At 40.4% G+C, this 18,260-nt stretch overlaps 1 protein-coding gene and 1 pseudogene across 3 annotated transcripts in view; one reads left to right on the top strand and one right to left on the bottom strand.

The window, feature by feature from the left end:
* The window catches only part of PTPRG (protein tyrosine phosphatase, receptor type G), a 642,217-nt gene that overhangs the window by 24,066 nt on the left and 599,891 nt on the right, over nt 1-18,260 (top strand). The gene's annotated exons all lie outside the window — the stretch shown is intronic.
* LOC107196077 lies at nt 4,838-7,000 on the bottom strand (annotated as a pseudogene).

Here is an 18,260-nt window from a genome sequence, read left to right as displayed (position 1 = left end):
TCATTAAGGTCATTAAGGTCACTTCAAATAATGATTATTTATTTGAACTTCCTTCCACATATTTGCTAGTATTTGTTTAAGGTTGATAGAATTGGGCCTGCTGGGTCATAGGAAAATAGAAGTGGAGGTTTTGGCTAGCCTGTCCTCCCACCTGATCCTAGACACCCTAGGGTGTGATTCTGTTTTACCTAGCTGGTCTGCTTTGCCTTGCTTCTTGTGTATATTGTTTCTTTTTCTTTCTTTTTGAAGGATGAGAGGGCAAGAAGATAAGCTGCTGTGATATTTGCAGGCCAAGTGTACAGATGGTCCTTGACTTACGATGGTTCGACTACAATTTTTCAACTTTATGATGGTGAGAAAGTGATATGCATTCAGTAGAAACTGTACTTAGAATTTTGATGTTTTCCCAGGCTAGTGACATTTAGTACAATAACTCTGTTGATGCTGGGCAGTGGCAGCAGGATGGTTTTGCCCAACTGTAGGCTAATGTAAATGTTCTGAACATGTTTAAGGTAGGCTAGGCTAAGCTATGATGTTTCAGGAGGTAAGGTGTATGAAATGCATTTTCGACTTATATTTTTAACTTATGATGGGTTCATTGGACATCACCCTATGGTAAGTCCAGGATCATCTGTACATCAACCCAAGGATGTCCATGAATTTTATTCCCTTGCTTTGTTGTGGAGTGACAGAAAAGAAACGTCAAATTTGCAAAGGCATACTTGCCTTAATGTGAAAAACTGTCATAAGGAGGAAGGGCTGGTGGCATCCACTTCCAGGTCAGTGGTGTGGAAACTAGTTGGAGAGGCAGTGGGAAGAGGGGAGAGCAATGAGGTGGGTAGAGGAACTAGAGAGAACCTGTGGGTGACAGGTTTTGAATTTGGCAGTGAACGCGTGATAGCCTCCTGTTTAGAAATATTTACAGAAGCACCATAACATAGTTGTGGGGGCCATAGGCTTTGGAACTGGGTAGACATATTTGGTTCCAATCTTGTCTCTATGCTTAGGCAGATAAGTTAGTCAGCCTGTTGTGAATCTGGCTTTCTGTGAGGATCCTTGAGCATCATTCCTCAAAGATGAGATTCCACAAGATAATGGATGTGAAGGGCCCCACACAGTGCCTGACACTCATTAGGCACTAATTGTTCATTATCTACTGAGTTCCAGTTACTGAGTTTGGTGCTGAGACTAGAAAAGATAGCTGAGTTCTCACTATCAGAGCACTCACAGACTAGAAACTGATATGGAAATAAATGAGCATAAGAAAAGGTTGAATGAGCCGGAGGGAGGCAGAAGAAACTGCTGGGCATGTCCTCAGTAGGAGGTATTGGAGGTAAGAAAACATGTCTGAATCTTCCTTTTCTCTGGGGCTTAAACTGTGCTAGAGCAAGTAAACCATTTTTGTTATTATGTAAAGTTTATACCTAACCAAAATGATTTCAAATTGTTTTCTTAGTAGTGATTGTAAGAAATACCCATGTTTTGGGAAAGGATGTGGATCTGCCTGTTTCGAGAACTTGATGTTTAAGTCTTTGAAAATCAACATATCTTTGTCAAGTATACCCCAATAAAGCTGGGCCGGGGTGGAAAAAAAATCACCTTCTGAGCTCTCTGAAGTCTGGTTAGTTTTCTGCAGTCCCATAAAATCAACATATCTTTGTCAAGTATACCCCAATAAGGCTGGGCTGGGGTGGAAAAAAAAATCACCTTTTGAGCTCTCCGAAGTCTGGTTAGTTTTCTGTGGTCCCACAGAGGATGCTGGGTTGGCAAAAACAACACAGGTTCTGAATAGGTATTCTAGGATATTCCATATTTTACTATTCAAAGTATCATCCTCTGACCAGCAGCATCAGCATCACCTGTGAACTTGTGAGAAGTGCAGAATCTTAGGTCACTTGGGGAATCTTAGATCACTTGGGGAATCCAGAGTGGGGTCTGGATCTGTTCTTAATAAGATTCTCCAAGTGATTCCTGTGCACGTAGAAATTCGAGAAACAATGGGCTGGGAGAAGTACAGACGACTTGGATCATGTTTGTACATTCCCTCTTTTTAGTATTTCTCCACGTATACCCCAGTACCTCTGTGCCCCATTAGGATAGACACCCTGGGGACCCTAAAACAGTTATATGTCGAGAAAAAGACCCCATGGTGAATCGCTCTTAGGGAGTCCTCTAGATTCAACCCAGGAATCAGTATTTTCTTTGTTAAATAGGGGAAAATAATCAGATTAAAAAAAAAAGAAGGTCTGAATAATTTTTCTCACAGTCAAAATAGCTGTGGTTACATAGGTGGAAATAAGCACTTAAAACTTAAAGCTTATTCCTTAAAAGTAATCTGTGTATAAAGCTCTCCTTAGCTAAACAAAATGAAATGGGTTTTTTGAAAACTAGAGCTAGATGAATGATGTTTTTATAATCATCACTTGCTTTTACTTATCAGCTCTTGTTCTTGTTTTCATTTCCTTTCAGATTGAGGCATTTTTAATGAGGAGAAGAATTAGAAAAAAGGGGGTCAGGAAACCAAAACACAGAGAGAAAAATTCTGCTGAGCTCTGTAGCTTTTCTCAGTTCTTTAAAGTGCTTGAAAAGTAATATTTTGTTGCTGCTAAATCTAATTAATAGCTAGCTGGTACTCATCAAAACCTCATTTCTTTCAACCTTGAAGGCAGTTGGAAAGATACACGGATCTGTGTATTATCACAGCAAACGAATTCTTTTTTTCCTTAATCACTTAGAGCTTTATCAGCAATGTAAGCAGCAGATGGACAGCTGTGTTTAAAAAATAAAATGCATCTCGGAGTGTTCACTGTGGCATGTAATGAATGTGTATTGATTGATAGAATTACTTTAAAAAAAAAATAGTTTAGAAACCAGAGTCTAAAACTATGTTGTAGGCATAGTTCTTAACTGAGTATCCAGCCTGTTCCTGAGTATTTGGATGGAATCAACAAGTCTTTGGAAGCCTGTTCTCAGCCCAGCACAGACTAATCAGAATGCTGTGGACCAAGTGGATTTAAACACAAAGAGAGGATGAAAGTGCTCATCCGGGAGGAGGGCATGGGAGGATTACAATGCAGAGCCCTGCATCTCTGCCTGTGTGGGGTGCAGCTGTGGGCTGTTAGTTATATGGGCATTTCTTCCATTCTGAGCAGACCAAATATGAATTGACGTGGTGGCTGACGTGCTGATAGGCTCAAGTAAAGTAGGTCAGTCCTTCATTGCCGCTCTCAGACGTTGGGAGTCCTAGTAGAAAAGAGGCAGACATTGCAAATGCTGCTTATTTAGAGGACAAGAGCTGTTTCCAAGGGCTGCCTGAGCATCCCCTTTCCACACCCTCCCTTGGTCCAAATCAATTATTTCTGTTGAAGCACACCCAGGAGAAGCACACCCAGGGCTTAATGTTTTATGTTTGTTAGGTAGAGTGTTACTCAGTTTGGCAAATATTTCAAGTATCTACTTTGTGCCAGGTCCTTGGTACAGCAGTTTAAGCTGCAAGTCTGCCATTTGGTTGGTCGTGCCAATGGAGCCAACATCCATCAGCACTTTAGATGTCCGTAACTTATTCTATGCGAATAATCTGGCAGCCTTGCTTTCAAGCCTGACTCTTATCAATAAAGCATGACAGAAATCTGCACAGTGTGTTTGGGGAAATAGCTTACAGGAAGAAACATGATGTTACAACAAAATTGGCCTGATCTGTGCATAGCTAAGGTCTGAGATCGACAGGGGATTGTTACAATTAACGCTTTTTTTTTTCTTTTAACTGTTGTGAGTCTGTTATTGGAAAATGAAAGGAGTTTTTCTTAATCTGGGTGAAAAGTAAGAAAGCCTGTCTGTTTACAGATGTTTGTCATTTAGTCAAAACACAGATGAGTCTACATTTCTGGGTTTCCATCTGGACATGCTGCATGTGGCTGAACCATGATAATCTCCCACCTCCCTGAACAGAACTGCAAGACGTGGGTGTTTCCTTTGTGCCCTGAGTGTAGCAGCTTTGCCATAGGTTTGTGTTAGCTGATGAACTGTATGTTTTCACCACAGGTGGATGGCGGGATCAGCACAGTCATATTCACATTTTAAGAAATTTATTAATTGTACTTCTATCTTTTGCAGATGGAGAGAAAAGTCTGATTATATAGTGTTACTTAGCTGCTCAAAGAAGTTAACTGAAGTTAAACTATGGAAACTCTTAAGGTATCTTTTCTTACAGCCAGGAATGTGTCCTCAAAGTTTGGGCGGTCTCCAAGATGTGGCAACAGTGTTGCAGTACCGAGAAAGGGACTAGATGTCAGAATCTGGGTAAAGGGGTACAGCTACTTGACGGAAGGTGCAAGAGAATTTCATTTATAATTTGGTAGTTTGGCCCTAGTCCTTGACCCTTCACTGAATAAAATAATGTCATATGCATAAGTTAGTAGGTGGAGTATTGTTTATATACACATTAGCAGCTGTCAAGCTCTAGATGGAACTATGTTCTAAGATTTCTGTATATGACTGGATTTGGGTCTTAGAGTCTTTATCATTTTTTGGGTTACTAGTTTATATAATGGGCAAGAAGTCTAGCTAATGTTCATGTCTAGGTAAAATATTAGAAAATCTGTATGCTATATTTATTTTTACACTTCTGTTTCTTTAAGTAAACAAAGTTTAAGTTAAACCAGCTACAGACTTGAAGTGTTAGCAACATCGTATATGTGTGTGTGTGTGTGTGTGTGTGTATGTGCGTACACACACACACACACATACATATATATTTTAATGTTTTTGGCTATGAGGCATTTATTTTTAACAACAAAATGTAGAGCAATCTGTTCTGATTCCCTCTGAATTTCAATAGACTAATTTATTGAAAAGCTTCCTGATGAGTTACAAAGGACCTGTCCAGCTCGGCTCTCCCGGTCCCAGCCCAGGCTCTGACTGACAACACAGGTGTGCGTGGTGTTGACTTCAGAGCTGCTGCCATTGCTCACTTCGCTTATTTAGAAATCCAAAAAAAGAAGTCAGATTTACAATGTTAAAAATGGCTGATCTGGTTGACAAAAAGCAGATTCCAAGCTCCTCCTCTGGCTGCACACAGAAGTGACGTGATTTCTTATACTAGCGCAGGGTGTGTGACCATTTACCACACATGTGTTCAGGTTGGCCTGTTCCCCAGAGGGCAAGTGAGAAGGTGCAGAAAAGGAAAAGGTAAACACCAGCGAGACTTTGGGGCTATGGAGTCCCTGTGTGGCCATAGCAGGAGCATGGGCCTAACCCTCCTCGCCCTCCACCTCTGTGAAATGAGCCTGCTTTTCCTGCATGTTCCAGTACAGAACCAGTTGCTCACAGGGTCTCAGATGTAGATGGAAAGGAGCGGGTATCATGAGGTAGTGATGCTGATGCTGTCTTGTTGGCGGATCTTTTGTCTCTTTTGTCAGTCGAAAGACACCCACCTGGCGTTCTTTGCTTCCAGTGACAGCATGATCTTCAGCTCATCCCCTCTGGGGTCCACAGTGAGCTGGAATGATAGCAAGTGCGAGCAGATAGGCATGATCACGATGGTTGGCATGTTGGAGTAGATCATGGAGGGCCTGGCTGCAGCCGCATACACTGTATTGCCAGTCAGGCTGGAGATGATCGTGTTGTTACCATGCAGCTTGGTGATAAGATGTCTGTCCAGGTAGACATTCACATTGGATAGGTACGAGGAGCATTCCATCACCACCTCATTCAAGACCTGATACTGCATGACCTGCTTTCTGGCCCTCGTGTCCAGGTCTGCAGCCCTGTTCTCCCTGATTCCACTGGGTACAGCCATCTTATTGTCTCCGAGATCCATCATGACCCAGACCTTCAGCTGGCTCTGAAGAATAACAGCTGCATTCCCCTGCATCACTTGAGTAGTTTGGGAGTGAAAATTCTCAAAGTTGAAGGGGATCAAGAAGTGCAGGGAGCCCAGGTGGAAGGCTGTCACCAGAGTCATGCTGCCCTGGAAAAGCTATGAGGCCTAAAGCAGGGTCCTGTCTCCTCCCAGGCATATGACAAAATCGATCTGATTGGGAATGTCATCTTAATCTTCTCTGAAGAATTTCCTTTAAATTAGTTTGAAGTCGTCATCACTTATTGTGGTCTTCTAGAACTTTCTTCTCCACATACACAATCATGTACATGCAGAACTCCTTAAAGGGCTGGAACAGGCTGGCGTCTGGACCTTCTTGATGACGAGAACACTCTTTGCGGAACTTATTATACATCAGCTGCTGGCTGGCAGGTCCTGGATGTGCATGATAGTCTGGAGTTTCTGCAACACGCAGGGCTTTGGCCCAGAAGTGGTCACCGAGCAGAGCCTGTGTAGAGACTGCATCCTGCTGAGCTTCTTGGCTGGTGAGGCAGATATTGCAGGTCTTGGCCTGCCTGGAATGGGTGGCTGAGACCTCAGTTCTGATCTATACTCAGCTCCTCGCTCATGTTGACATTTTATTGTCCCATGTCCATAGTTGGTAAACAAGGACTTAGGTCAGAAAAAACACTGATGCCATTTTGCTGCCACAGGGGCCTTTAGGAACATCTCGCCCTGTCCCCATGGCCCCGCTGCCACTCACAATCAATAGCTTGCCTCCAGCGCCACAGCTGCCTCCCCTTCGTCTCCTCCCTTGCTGCCAGGACCAAGGTGCCGGACTGCTGAGCCACAATCAGCACCATTGGATTATTTAGCAAAACTTGAAAATTTGAAAATATTATTGAAAAGAAAGCTCTCCCTCCTCATTTAATTTATCATAGCCCACCTTCAAAAGGTAAAACCTGTTTAGGCAGGAGGACAGTTAGTTTTGGAAAACAAATTTGAATAATCTTAATTTGTATTTGGTTTCAGCAGGCATAGAAAAGGTATGCTTTTTACATCAGTTTTCTGATCTTTGGCCAAAGATGTATTAAGACAAAGTATTCTTCAAAAGTTGCTTATTTTGAAATGCTTAGATTAAGGCAAAAAATTTATCTGTGGTCACATCTTTATTCTTGAACCCCCGAAAGTTAGTTTCAACTTTGTTTTTCCTTTGTATGTAACACTGGATATCCACATTTAGCTTAAAAATAAGTGGAATTTTACTTTATGTTTATATCATGTTTCTTGTGTGAGTATGAAATAACATAGATATTCATTTCTACAAGTAACAGGATTATTTTGAAAAACAAAAGACCAAATTTCACCAGTGGTTTTCAGACTTTTTTAAAACACAGGATCCTTTCTTCAATCTGATTTTTCTTGCTGAAACACAGAATGTGAAACCTACAGAACCTTATTTATTTGTGGGGGGTGATACATGAGGCTCTTGCATGAGTCTTTAAAACAGAGTGTTTGCTTTCATTCCTGATAAGAATCCTGACATCTGGGGACCTGAGACCCGTTCAGGATCACAGCAAGTTAGTGGTAGAAGTGGATTTGAAACCACTTCTTTCAGTTGCTAGTTAGCGATTATTTCCTCTTTGAAAGAAAGGATGATGAAAAAAATGATAATTTCATGCATATGAATTGGGAGTTTTAACTGCTTTTGAGAATTGAATAAATTTCTCAAGGTTTTTATGCCATTTAACCCAAATTTTAGTAACTGTATATATGATTGAAATAAATAGTGTAGAACTCTTAATATCAAATTTTACTTTCCCCGGTTTGTTAGCTCAAGGATACTGCCAACTGCCCACGATGTCAAAGCAGCCAAGTTCATTTGTTAAAGCGTCTGATTTAATCTTTTCTATGATGTTGAATTTGGGTGTTAGGTTATTGTCTTCAACTTAATAAATTTGTTTTGACATCCTACGTGTTGTTTGCTTTTATCATATTTAATTTAACCAATTAAAATGGGTAAATTTGTGAGGACATTGAAGATCCTGTATTTCTTTGATGGGTTTTGTGAGCCATTATATTTTTCCATGTATTGATATTTATAGGAAATGGATAGATAGAGTGGTTTATGTTAGTTGTAATTAGTCATTTTACTAATATGAAGTTTATCCCCTTAAAGCATTTGGAACCATTATCTTGGAGTATACAACAAAACATTATTCTAGCATGAAAAATCCACTTAAAGGCACAGTTGTTGCCACAGTTTGTTTTTCTTTACCAACTAAGATTAGGGCTTTGAAATCAAGGGATATTGGCCATGGAAAGGAGCTATTGGCATGGAATGAATAGGAATTTTGCACATGCTTGTTTTGAAACTTGGCTACTTCTGTTCAGGGTTGACTGGTCTCAGTGGTAACAAGCTTAAAATGAAATAATGCCTTTTTGCCAACACCATCTTGATTCTTCTCGTATGGACTGCTTGAGCCAATGTAACACATAATGTAGAGCAAAACAAGGAATCGATAAAGCCATTAAGCAGTTCGCTGTCTGGCTAGGAATGTTGATGAATAGGTCCGCATTTCCCCTTGGGTATTTTTATTCACCGGGGGAAGAAAAGGAGTGGGCCAACAAAGTAGAGAAATTGAGAATGGGTTTTCTCGCTTGAATGAGGCAGTGCAGCGAGTGTCTCTGTCTTTTTACCATGGAGTCTCCTTTTCTTATCAATGAATAAGGACGTGTGGTTGGTCATCCTGCGCTGTCCACTTCCTATTTCTTCTTTTAGGGTTTATTAGTTGATGATAGAGTGGAGAGATATCAGACACACTCATTAAACTCAGAAATCAGTTAAGTTGTAACTTCGAGTCATGAGACCAGTGTCCAGGAGCTTAGATTCAATGGCCTTAGTGGGCCCATAGGAGAAGGTGTGAGCTTGGATGTTGTGTTAATTTGCTAGGGCTACTGTAACAAGATGCCACAGTCTGGTTGGCTTAAACAGCAGAAATTTGTCTCACAATGCTGGAGGCCAGAAGTCCGGGATCACAAGTCTGGAGACTAGAAGTCCTGTGGACAGAACAGGGAGAATCTGTTTCATGCCCCTCTGAACTTCTGGTGGTTTGCTGCCAATCTTTGTCATTCCTTGTCTTGTAGAAGCATCACCTTGAACTCTGCCTTCATCTTCACATGATGTTCTCTGTGTTTGTGTCTGTATGCCAATTTTCCCCGTTTACAAAGACATTTGTCTCACTTGGTTAGGGTCCACCCTGATGACTTCATCTTAACTAATTACTTCTGCCATGACCCTATTTCTAATTAAGGTCGCATTCTGAGGTGTTGGGGGTTAGGTTGTGGGGTTAAAACATATAATTTTTGGGGACACAATTCAACGCATAACAGATGGATAAGATGGTTGGTTTTGTGTCTCTAAAATCTCAAGTAAGAGTGATTTTAGTCAAGCAGTCTGCAGATTCAAAATTATTAAACATCTGTGTTTTACTTTGTTTTTTTCCTAGGTGCTTTCACATGTCTCGTGTTCCTTACCACAGCAAACAAATGTATTATTCATGTTTATGAAGGTTGTAGAGACTTTATAATACAATAAAATAGAATCAACCCTGTAGATGAGCAGGAAGGCTTTAGAGTCTTCTACTCATCTTTGGTTTTCTTTTGGTTATTAAAAACCATAATAATTCTGATCCCGTCACCTGCATGAAGACTTTGATTTACTTTAGTCACGCTCAGTGCAGTGGGTGGCAGATGCTGGCATTACACAATACATGTCCTGTATCATGACGTAAAAATAGATATGTACTTTTTTTGGTGATTCAAGGGATTTGTCGAGGGTAATTTTGACTTGCTAAAACCTTGTACACTGACTTGAATTTAACCTCTTCAATACCCCAGATGGTAATTTACTTTCATTAAATGAAAGTTTGGTCATGATAATGTTCCCCTCCTACAAAAAAAAAATGTCTTCAAGTTGAATGTTTTCGAGTCTACCTTTAGCTATGAAAACTATTTTGTAAATAAAATCAAATTTGATGAGAACTTTCAGATTTATTCTCTTAATAATACTGTATTGTATATTTGAGGATTGCTAACTGTATTTGACATGCTGTACATCACATCCCCATGACTCACTTGTTTTATAAGTTTATATCTTTTGACTTCCTTCACTCATTTTGCCAACCCCTACCCTCCACTTCTGGCAACCACCAATCTGTTCTCTGTATCTGTGAGTTTGATTTTTTGTATTTTATTTTTAGATTCTACATTTAAGTGTGTCAGTTATACCTCAATTTAAAAAAGCATATAGGAAAAAAAAGTTCTTTCATATATTAAAAAAAAAAAATAGAAAAAATTGTACTTGAAATCTTAGTATATAAAATAGGTTTTAAAAAAGATTTCTCATTGTATCAAGGTGGAGGCTTCTGGGCAACCTCCCCTGCTCTCTCCCTTGCTGGAGTTTTCTCAGCCAAAATGTACTTGGAAAAAACATTGAGAAACCATAGTATGGGGGCATGTTTGCCATGTGATAAATAGGAATTGGGACAAGTAAGGATATTATATATTTTGCTAATCTCAGTATTTGTAGGCTGCATTCAATGTTCATGGTGTATTTTGTTAATTCAATGAAAATTGAGAGCACTTTGTGTAAGATGTTGGGAAATTCAAAGATCAATGAGATATCGTCTCTTCTATCAGAGTTCCATCTCTATCCATACATCTATCCATCCACATTGTTTATCGAAGGCCTATTTGTTATATCCTGTTTAAGATATTCGCAAAAGTGACAAAACTGACATGATACCTTCCTTTTTGGGGCCTATGATTTAGTGGAATGTGTGTGTGTTGAGGAACTAACATGTTAGAAGGCAATGAGTATCAGGAAAAAGGAAAGAATGTTAAGGGAAATTGGGAGTTGGTGGAGGTGGGTAGGTGCCACCTATTTTAAATAGACTTCATTGGAGAAAGTTGCCATGGAGTAAAGGTGTTGAAGAGGTCAAGTTAAGTGTGTGGTATCAGGCAGCTCACGCTCCTGCATAATCTCATCTGGACCCTACAGTAACCCTATAAGGGCAGGTACTGTTATGCTCAAATTTAAGCTAAGGCTAAAGTTGTCCAGGATCCGGTGTCTAGGTAATAGTGGTGGAATTCCAGCCTTTGGGCGTGAAATGCAGCTCATTAATTGGATAGTGTCTCTCTGTGACTGCTAACTGAAACCTCCTTAGGCGTCTGTTTCAGGCCCTCGTAGCCTTTGCGATCCTGTGTGTGCCAGAAGGACTGTGGCTGTATCTGTCTTGCTCACTGGACTCTCCGGAGCACCTGGCTCTTAGATGTTGCTCATTATGCGTGTGTTGATTGAATAAGAAGGACAAAATATGGTCCCTATACCCTTGTAATTGAGATGATCAAATACCAAGCCAGTGCTGACAGGTAACATAGTTCAGATGGGAGTACGACCAGCTCCTCACGGTGGTACCGGTCAAGCATCAGTTTTGAGTTGGAATCGAGGAGTACGCCGCAGCTGGGGCTCCAGCTAGCTGCCTCACGTACATGGCTTCTAATTTTCTCTTTGGGTTACACTAAATAGTCCATTGTTCATCAAGGAGAGAGGAAATTGATTTCCAATTACTCTTGTATTGCTTAAAAACCAAACTGCCACGAATGCTTTATGGGATCAGGGAGAAGATAGGCCCAGGGTTTTAGCTGCACTAAAACCTGCTTAATTAACCGAACACTGTCTATTACCATCTGATAGCAGGCGTGACCCCTCTTCTGCAGAGGGACTCAGTTGTGAAGACCATATTCCCAAGGCCAGGAATAGTTTAGACCTGTGAGGGCGGAAGATTTATGCTTCGTGTGCTTCTCCTCTGCTCTATGCATCCTTTCCTGGGGCAGGGAGCTGCTTGGGCAGGCTCATGGGCACTGTGGCTACTTTTCCAGGAATTTTGTGAGCCGGTTATTACAGTCTTTTAAAATTATGCAAGTTTACAAGGAAATTATATTTAAGAAGTAGTAAATACTTCCTAGTTATTTTAATACATTTTACTGTTATCTATGCTCTTAAGCCTTTATCTATTGTGTCTGTATGGTAGAAATGCTGTATGATGATGTACTACTATGTAACTCTTCCCTACTTCACATTTAGTGATGGCACATTGGTAGTTTGAAGTTAGATGTGGTGGGACTATTTACACCATAGTTGTTAGCAAATGCTTCAATCCAGCCCCCTCCCAGAGCTGGATAATAGATATTTACAAATATACCACTGACTGGGGCCAACCTTCATATTAGTTTGCTAAGGCTGCCATCACACAGCTCCACAAACTAGGTGGTTTAAAACAACAAAGTTATTGACTCATAGTTCTGGAGTCTGGAAGTCCAAGATCAAGGTGTTGGCAGAGTTGTTGTTTTTTTGTTTTGTTTTGTTTTGTTTTTGAGGCTATGAGGGAGAATCTGTTCCTTGCCACTTCCTAGTTTGTCTTTGCCGTCAATCCTTGGATAGTAGGCACATTACTGCAATCTCTCCATTCATCTTCACATGGAATTTTCCATGTTTCTGTGTCTTCACAGGACCATCTTCTTTCTGTGTCTCTCACCCTTTATAAGGACACCAGTCATATTTCAGTATGACTTTGTCTTAACTAATTGTATCTGCAGTGACCCTATTTCCAAATAAGGTCATATTCTGAGATTCTGGGGTAAAGACTTTAACATACCTTTTTGCGAGAACACAATAACTCCTAATGTCCTTCAGTGGCCTTACATTGCCTATTGGAACACTTTGCCTTTGCCAGCTCAAATAAACACAAGAGTCCATATGTATAATAACTTTAATGGCTTATTATGTACTATTTTTTTTTTTCATATGTGTTCTCATCTAACCCTCTCCAGCACCCTGTAATGTAAGTATCATTCCCATTTAACAAATTAGGAATTGGGGTCTGAGTAAATTGAAGTAATGGTCTTTAGCCTTGTATATTAGATATTTGAGTCTAAATACCAATGCCTTTTGTCAACTTACTTGTCACGGGTTTCATTGCTCTAGAACCTTATTAGCTGTGCCAAATCTACTTAGAGAGTTAATTGTGTCAGGGTAGTAAAGAAGAAGGAAGAGCTAATTTTTATAAAACTTGCAGAATCAAGCATAAAGCTTGGTGCCTTTATATATGTATTACCTAATTTAATCCTCATGACAACTATTTGAGTTGTTCCTTTCTGTGTAGATGAGAAAATGGCACTGTAGGTGAACTTTGTTCCCTGGCCAGGATCCCAGAACTGGTAAAGGGACAGCTAAGAGAGGAGTCCTGGTCTCTCTGGACCCAAAGACCATTCTTGTTGGGTCCTACTATACTCTGTTCTAAAGCAAATCTCACATCTCATAAATAGGCACATCCCATTCCTGGTCCTTTTTGTTGAGTGAGTTGTTAATCATGCATATATTTATTTTCTCATTCAGTTAGTATGTATTGAGAGCTCTGACAATATGCCAAGAACTGTGCTAACGGATAAATGGCTCAAGACTCAGAACTAGAATGATTTAGAGTCCTCCATGGCCTTCTTTAAAAGGTTATGAGGTTCCACCTGTGTCTCTGCCATTTTCCTACTTGGTGGCAACCTTCTATCTATCATTGTGTAACAAATCACCACAAACTCAATGACTTAAAACAACATGAATTTTTTTTATCTCAGAATTTCTGTGGGTTGTGGGTCTGGAAATGAGTTGAGTCCTCTGCTCAGGCTGAAATCAAGGAGTGGACCAAGGCAGTGATCTCATTGAAGCTTGGGGTGCTCTTCAAGTTTACTGACAGGTTGACAGAATTCAGGTCTTTGTGGTTGTAGGACTGAGGTTTCAGCTTCTAAAGACTGCCTGTCTTTGCCTGCCGTGTGGCCATTTCCACAGCATGGACATTTGCTTCTTCAAGGCCAACAGGGGAGCTACTCTGCTGCTTCTGTCTCTTTTAAAACACCTGATTAGGTCAGGCTCACACAGGATAAATACTCTGTTCATTAAATCAAAACATACTGAAAGGAATGTTAATTAAAGCCACAAAATCCCTTCACCTTTGACATTTTTTAAGGACTAGGAGAAAATAAGTTCTGCCCCGGCTTGAAGGGGAATATTTAGGATGTAGTTTAAAGAGTAGCCTCTTGGAATGGCCTTCTTTTAGGAAAGCGGGGTCTTTGCCAAGAGCCTTGGGCCAGGCGAAAATAATAGGTACCCACTTTGGAACCTAGAGTGACAGACATCCTAAATGGGTCATTTTGGTATAATTTCGGGGGACTAGAATTGGTATTCTTTATTCCTCCTTCCTCAACAGGATAGCTGGTGAAATAGAAGTGGTGTGGACAGCCATCTGTGAAATAAAAGCTTTAGGTAAGTGGAAGTCCCTGGTAGGTTTTCATTTTAGTGTAAATTCTGTCTTCCTGGTATAAGTCTCCTTTAAAGACTTATGAATATTGTTCTGAGAGAATGCTGCATGAATTCAGAGGTTGGATCAAACTATGTTCTTTGGGATTCATTAAAAGAGAAATGCCTAAGGCCAAATGCTAGTCAGATGCATCAAACACTGTACTGAATCTGAAACTGTACGGAGCTGGATCACTCTGATGCTCTTCATTTGATAGGTTTTTCTTTACCACAAACAGGCAGCTCTACAAACTTTAAATCTTACATGACTTTTTTTGGGGGGGAGTGGGGGGAGGTCTGAGAATGTAGCTAGAAAATTTCGATTATTAATCTGACTCTCCCTCCTGTTTCTTCTTGGAATTAAATTCTCTGAAAAAGTCTAGACCTAGGGGTAGACGTTCCCTTGTTGGGTTTTACCAGGTTGAAGGCCCACTTTCTCCAGCTGGTTACTATGATGGCCAGCATTAAGGTTACAAACTCAATAAATGCCGTCTGGGCTCAGGCAGCTGAAGGAAAGGAGTCGGGTAGGAGAGTCACAGGGAGTGGCTGAACTGTGGAGAACTGGACACAACATGCCTCTTCTCCAAAGTCAGCTCTATTTGGCTTGGGCAGAATGTTGCCTGGAGGGGAATTTAAGTCAGTGTTTAGATCATTCCAATATTTCAAGAGGAAACAGAGATCTTAAATTTAAAAATAGAGATCTTTAATTACTCCCAATTTTAAAATTTTGTTAATGATTTCAGTTTTTATTACACCATGAGGGCTGAAGTAATTGTCTTCTGGCTCAGCTTGACCTCTGGGTGTCCAATTTTGATCTCTGGTCTGCATCTTGCTCAGGTCTGAAGGCCTGTTGTAGATAATATTTGATGCCTTTGCAGCATCTATCTACTTCTTCCTAATAGAGCCTCAGTTTTGCATCGGTGCCCACCCTCTATGAAGCTGTGTAGCTGGGGAGAAGCCAAACTCTTGCTCTAGGGGCAGGTTTATTTGTTTTACATCCTTTGTTAGTGATTGGTTCAGGACTGGCCATGTGATCTGACTCTGTCCATTGGAATGAGAAGATGTGTCTACTGGGGCCCTCCTGTGGAAATCTGCATTTTTCCTCGAAGCCGTGTAAGCTATGGTCTTCCTGCTTTGGGTGCTGTTAGGATGTGTCGCCCACAACTGCTACTGCTGTCTTGCTGTCAGCCTGAGGATAAAATCAAATTTGAGGAGTGCCGGCCTGGAAAGGAGGGGAGGAATCTGGATTCCTGTTGATTCTCCTTGAGCTGCTGAATTAACTAGCATTAAAGCTTGCCCTTCCACTGGACGTCCTATTGTGTGAGCTAATAAATTCTTGATTGGTTAAGACAAGCGTGAGTTGGTGGAGAAACTCCAATGCATTTCTAGACCCCATGAACTATTGGCAGTAAAGAAGGCCTTCCCTGATGCTGAGCTGTCACTGATTTAGGGTTAAGCGATGGATTTCATCTTACGTCTTTACTGTAGTCTCTTCCTATTGGTCTCTTGGAGTATTATCCAAGATAACACCCCATCTTTCTGTTGAGAAGGATGGGCTCCATGGGGAAGAGGAATATCATTAATTACATCTGCTTTGGGGGCACAGAGTGAGGCATGGTGAGCGTACCATGTGTTTGCTCACAATGGTTTGTGGTCAGATTCAGCCCGAACTTGTACCGAGGCCTCTGGTTGCTGTAGAGGGTTAGTTATGGATTAAAAATAACTATTAAATCAAAACATTTGTGAAAATTATTCTTCAGGTTGATAATATGGAAAGAACCTCACCCTTCAAGGAAAAGCTGAGTTGTTTTAGTATAATCTAAAAAGTTTCAGGCCCTTAGAAAAATACAAAACAGAAAGATTTCCCTGCCTGACTTGCTGTGAAGGTAAATCAACTTGGAAGCACTCTGCCATCTCTGAACATTCCAGATGTTTCTTTTTTTTCTTTTTTTTTAAAAAAAGAAATAACATTGCATTTTGAGAAAAGCTTTTCTTATTTCTATTCATTTATGCAGCTTGTTCTTTGCGACCCTTTTTCAATTTAAAGACTGCTCTCTACTATTAATAAAACATGTTTAATCATGTACAATTGATTTTCACATTTATATGTTTTTATTTGATCTAGTACGGAGAAACAGTGAAGTTTGTGGTAAGGAGTGTGAATTCTGATGCCACACTGCCTGGGTTTGAATCCCAGCTCTGCCACCTACTGGCAATGAGACCTTGGCAAATCGTTTAATTTCTTTGTGCCTTAATTTCATGATCTGTAAAATAAAACTAATTATAGTGCCGACTTGTAGGGATGTGAGGATTAACAGTTAAATACATGAGTCCATTTAAAATGCTTGGAACATTGCCTGGCACACTGTTAAGTGCTGTGTGTGTTCACTGCTAGGCGTCATCATAGTTATGGTAATAAAATCTGTAATTCTACTACTGGCTATGGCATCAGGCTTTGTTAAGAGATTTTGGAAGACCTGAATCATTTGGTAGATAAGTGTCACTGCCTCTAAGATTACAAGTGATTTATTGCTGGATATAAAAAATTGCCCTGGGAGGTAAGCATAGGGAGAAGAGTCTCCATGGGGCAAGGATGCTGGGCTGAAGCCAGCCGCCTTCACGTCTTCACAGCAGACAGATAAAGAGGTTATATAGTGTGTTTGTCTAGATGAATTTGGCTGTGCTCAGGGTGGTACTAAGTACAGGAACTGGTTGTTACTTTAGTGTTACTCAACACTAAAGCATGCAGCATTTAATAAAACAAACATATCTCTGTTAAATGACCATTCCTTTTAAAGGTAGGTGGTTCTCTTGTGTCACTCACTTAAATATTTCATTTTCTTTTTCCAAATGGCAGAAGCAGTATGAGTTTTTAAACAGGAGTCCAGTTCATCTTGTAATAGTTTGAGCTAGTGAAACCTGGGTGGAAGCTCTGAAGACACCGTGTACTGCCATGACCTTGTGAAGACCTTAGACATCCTCCATGGGGCTCAATCTCTCCATCTGTAACATGGGCATAACCATTCCTCAGAACCTTTCTGTGTACATCAAATGGAACCATGTGGGTAAAGTAACCAGCACAGGCCTTCGTTAATTTTTATTTTCATGTTTTTCCTTGATTTTTAACCACTATCTTGAGTACCAAAGCGGCAAACTTGAAAGATTTTTTGGGGAGACTGTCTATATGTTGTGCCATTGCTGCTGAGTTTTCTGAGGAGGGAGCCTGTTTAGAAGGTAAGGAATGATTTTTTTTCTCTCAGTAGCTACATTTTACTTGTGGGCTTTTAATTTATTTGGAGTTCTTTTCCTGAAATTTGTGGGTGAATTAAGATAGGAATTGGCAAACTTTTTCAGTGAAAAGCCAGATAGTAGACCTTTTTGGTTTTGCAGATTATATATCGCAATTGTATCTACTCATTGTGTCGTAGCTTGAAAGTAGCCATAGACAACACGTCAGCAAACAGGCATGATTGTGTTCCAATGAGACTTTGTATATGGACACTGAAATTTTAATTTTGTGTACTTTTCATGCGTGTGTCACAATATAGTCTTCGTTTTTTTTCTAGCCATTTAAAAATAACCCTTTTTAGCTTAAGCCATACAAAAAGAGACAGCGGATCAGAATTTGTCCACCCCAGCATCATGGTTTTGATTTGATAAACCATATTACTAATAATTCATGCAGCAGAGAAGGCTCTCATTTAAAGAGCTTGTCTGATCAGGGTCTTGGAATTGGAAGCAACTTTCTGTAACATTTATAGCAAATCCACAATTTGATTGGGTCTTGACAGACTTGCTTTGATGGCCTTTGCCCAAAGTGAGGTGCACCTGTGCTTCCGGTTCAGTGTAGCATGTGGCCTATTTCTAGTTAGAAATGTTAAGGCTGTGAGCCTAGGTAGTCACTGGGCATGAATTGCCTGATTGCCTCCCGGAAAAGCTGTTAACTTCTCCAGCGCTTTTGAAAGGAACTTCAGCTTTATGCATTTTCCAGCCTATTTTGTTCCTTGGGTCCCCCCCACCCCCCACCCCCCC

The sequence above is a fragment of the Pteropus alecto genome, unplaced genomic scaffold (assembly GCF_000325575.1).
Source record: "Pteropus alecto unplaced genomic scaffold, ASM32557v1 scaffold75, whole genome shotgun sequence".
Lineage (NCBI taxonomy): Eukaryota > Metazoa > Chordata > Mammalia > Chiroptera > Pteropodidae > Pteropus > Pteropus alecto.
This window is presented reverse-complemented; position numbering and strand designations above follow the sequence as displayed.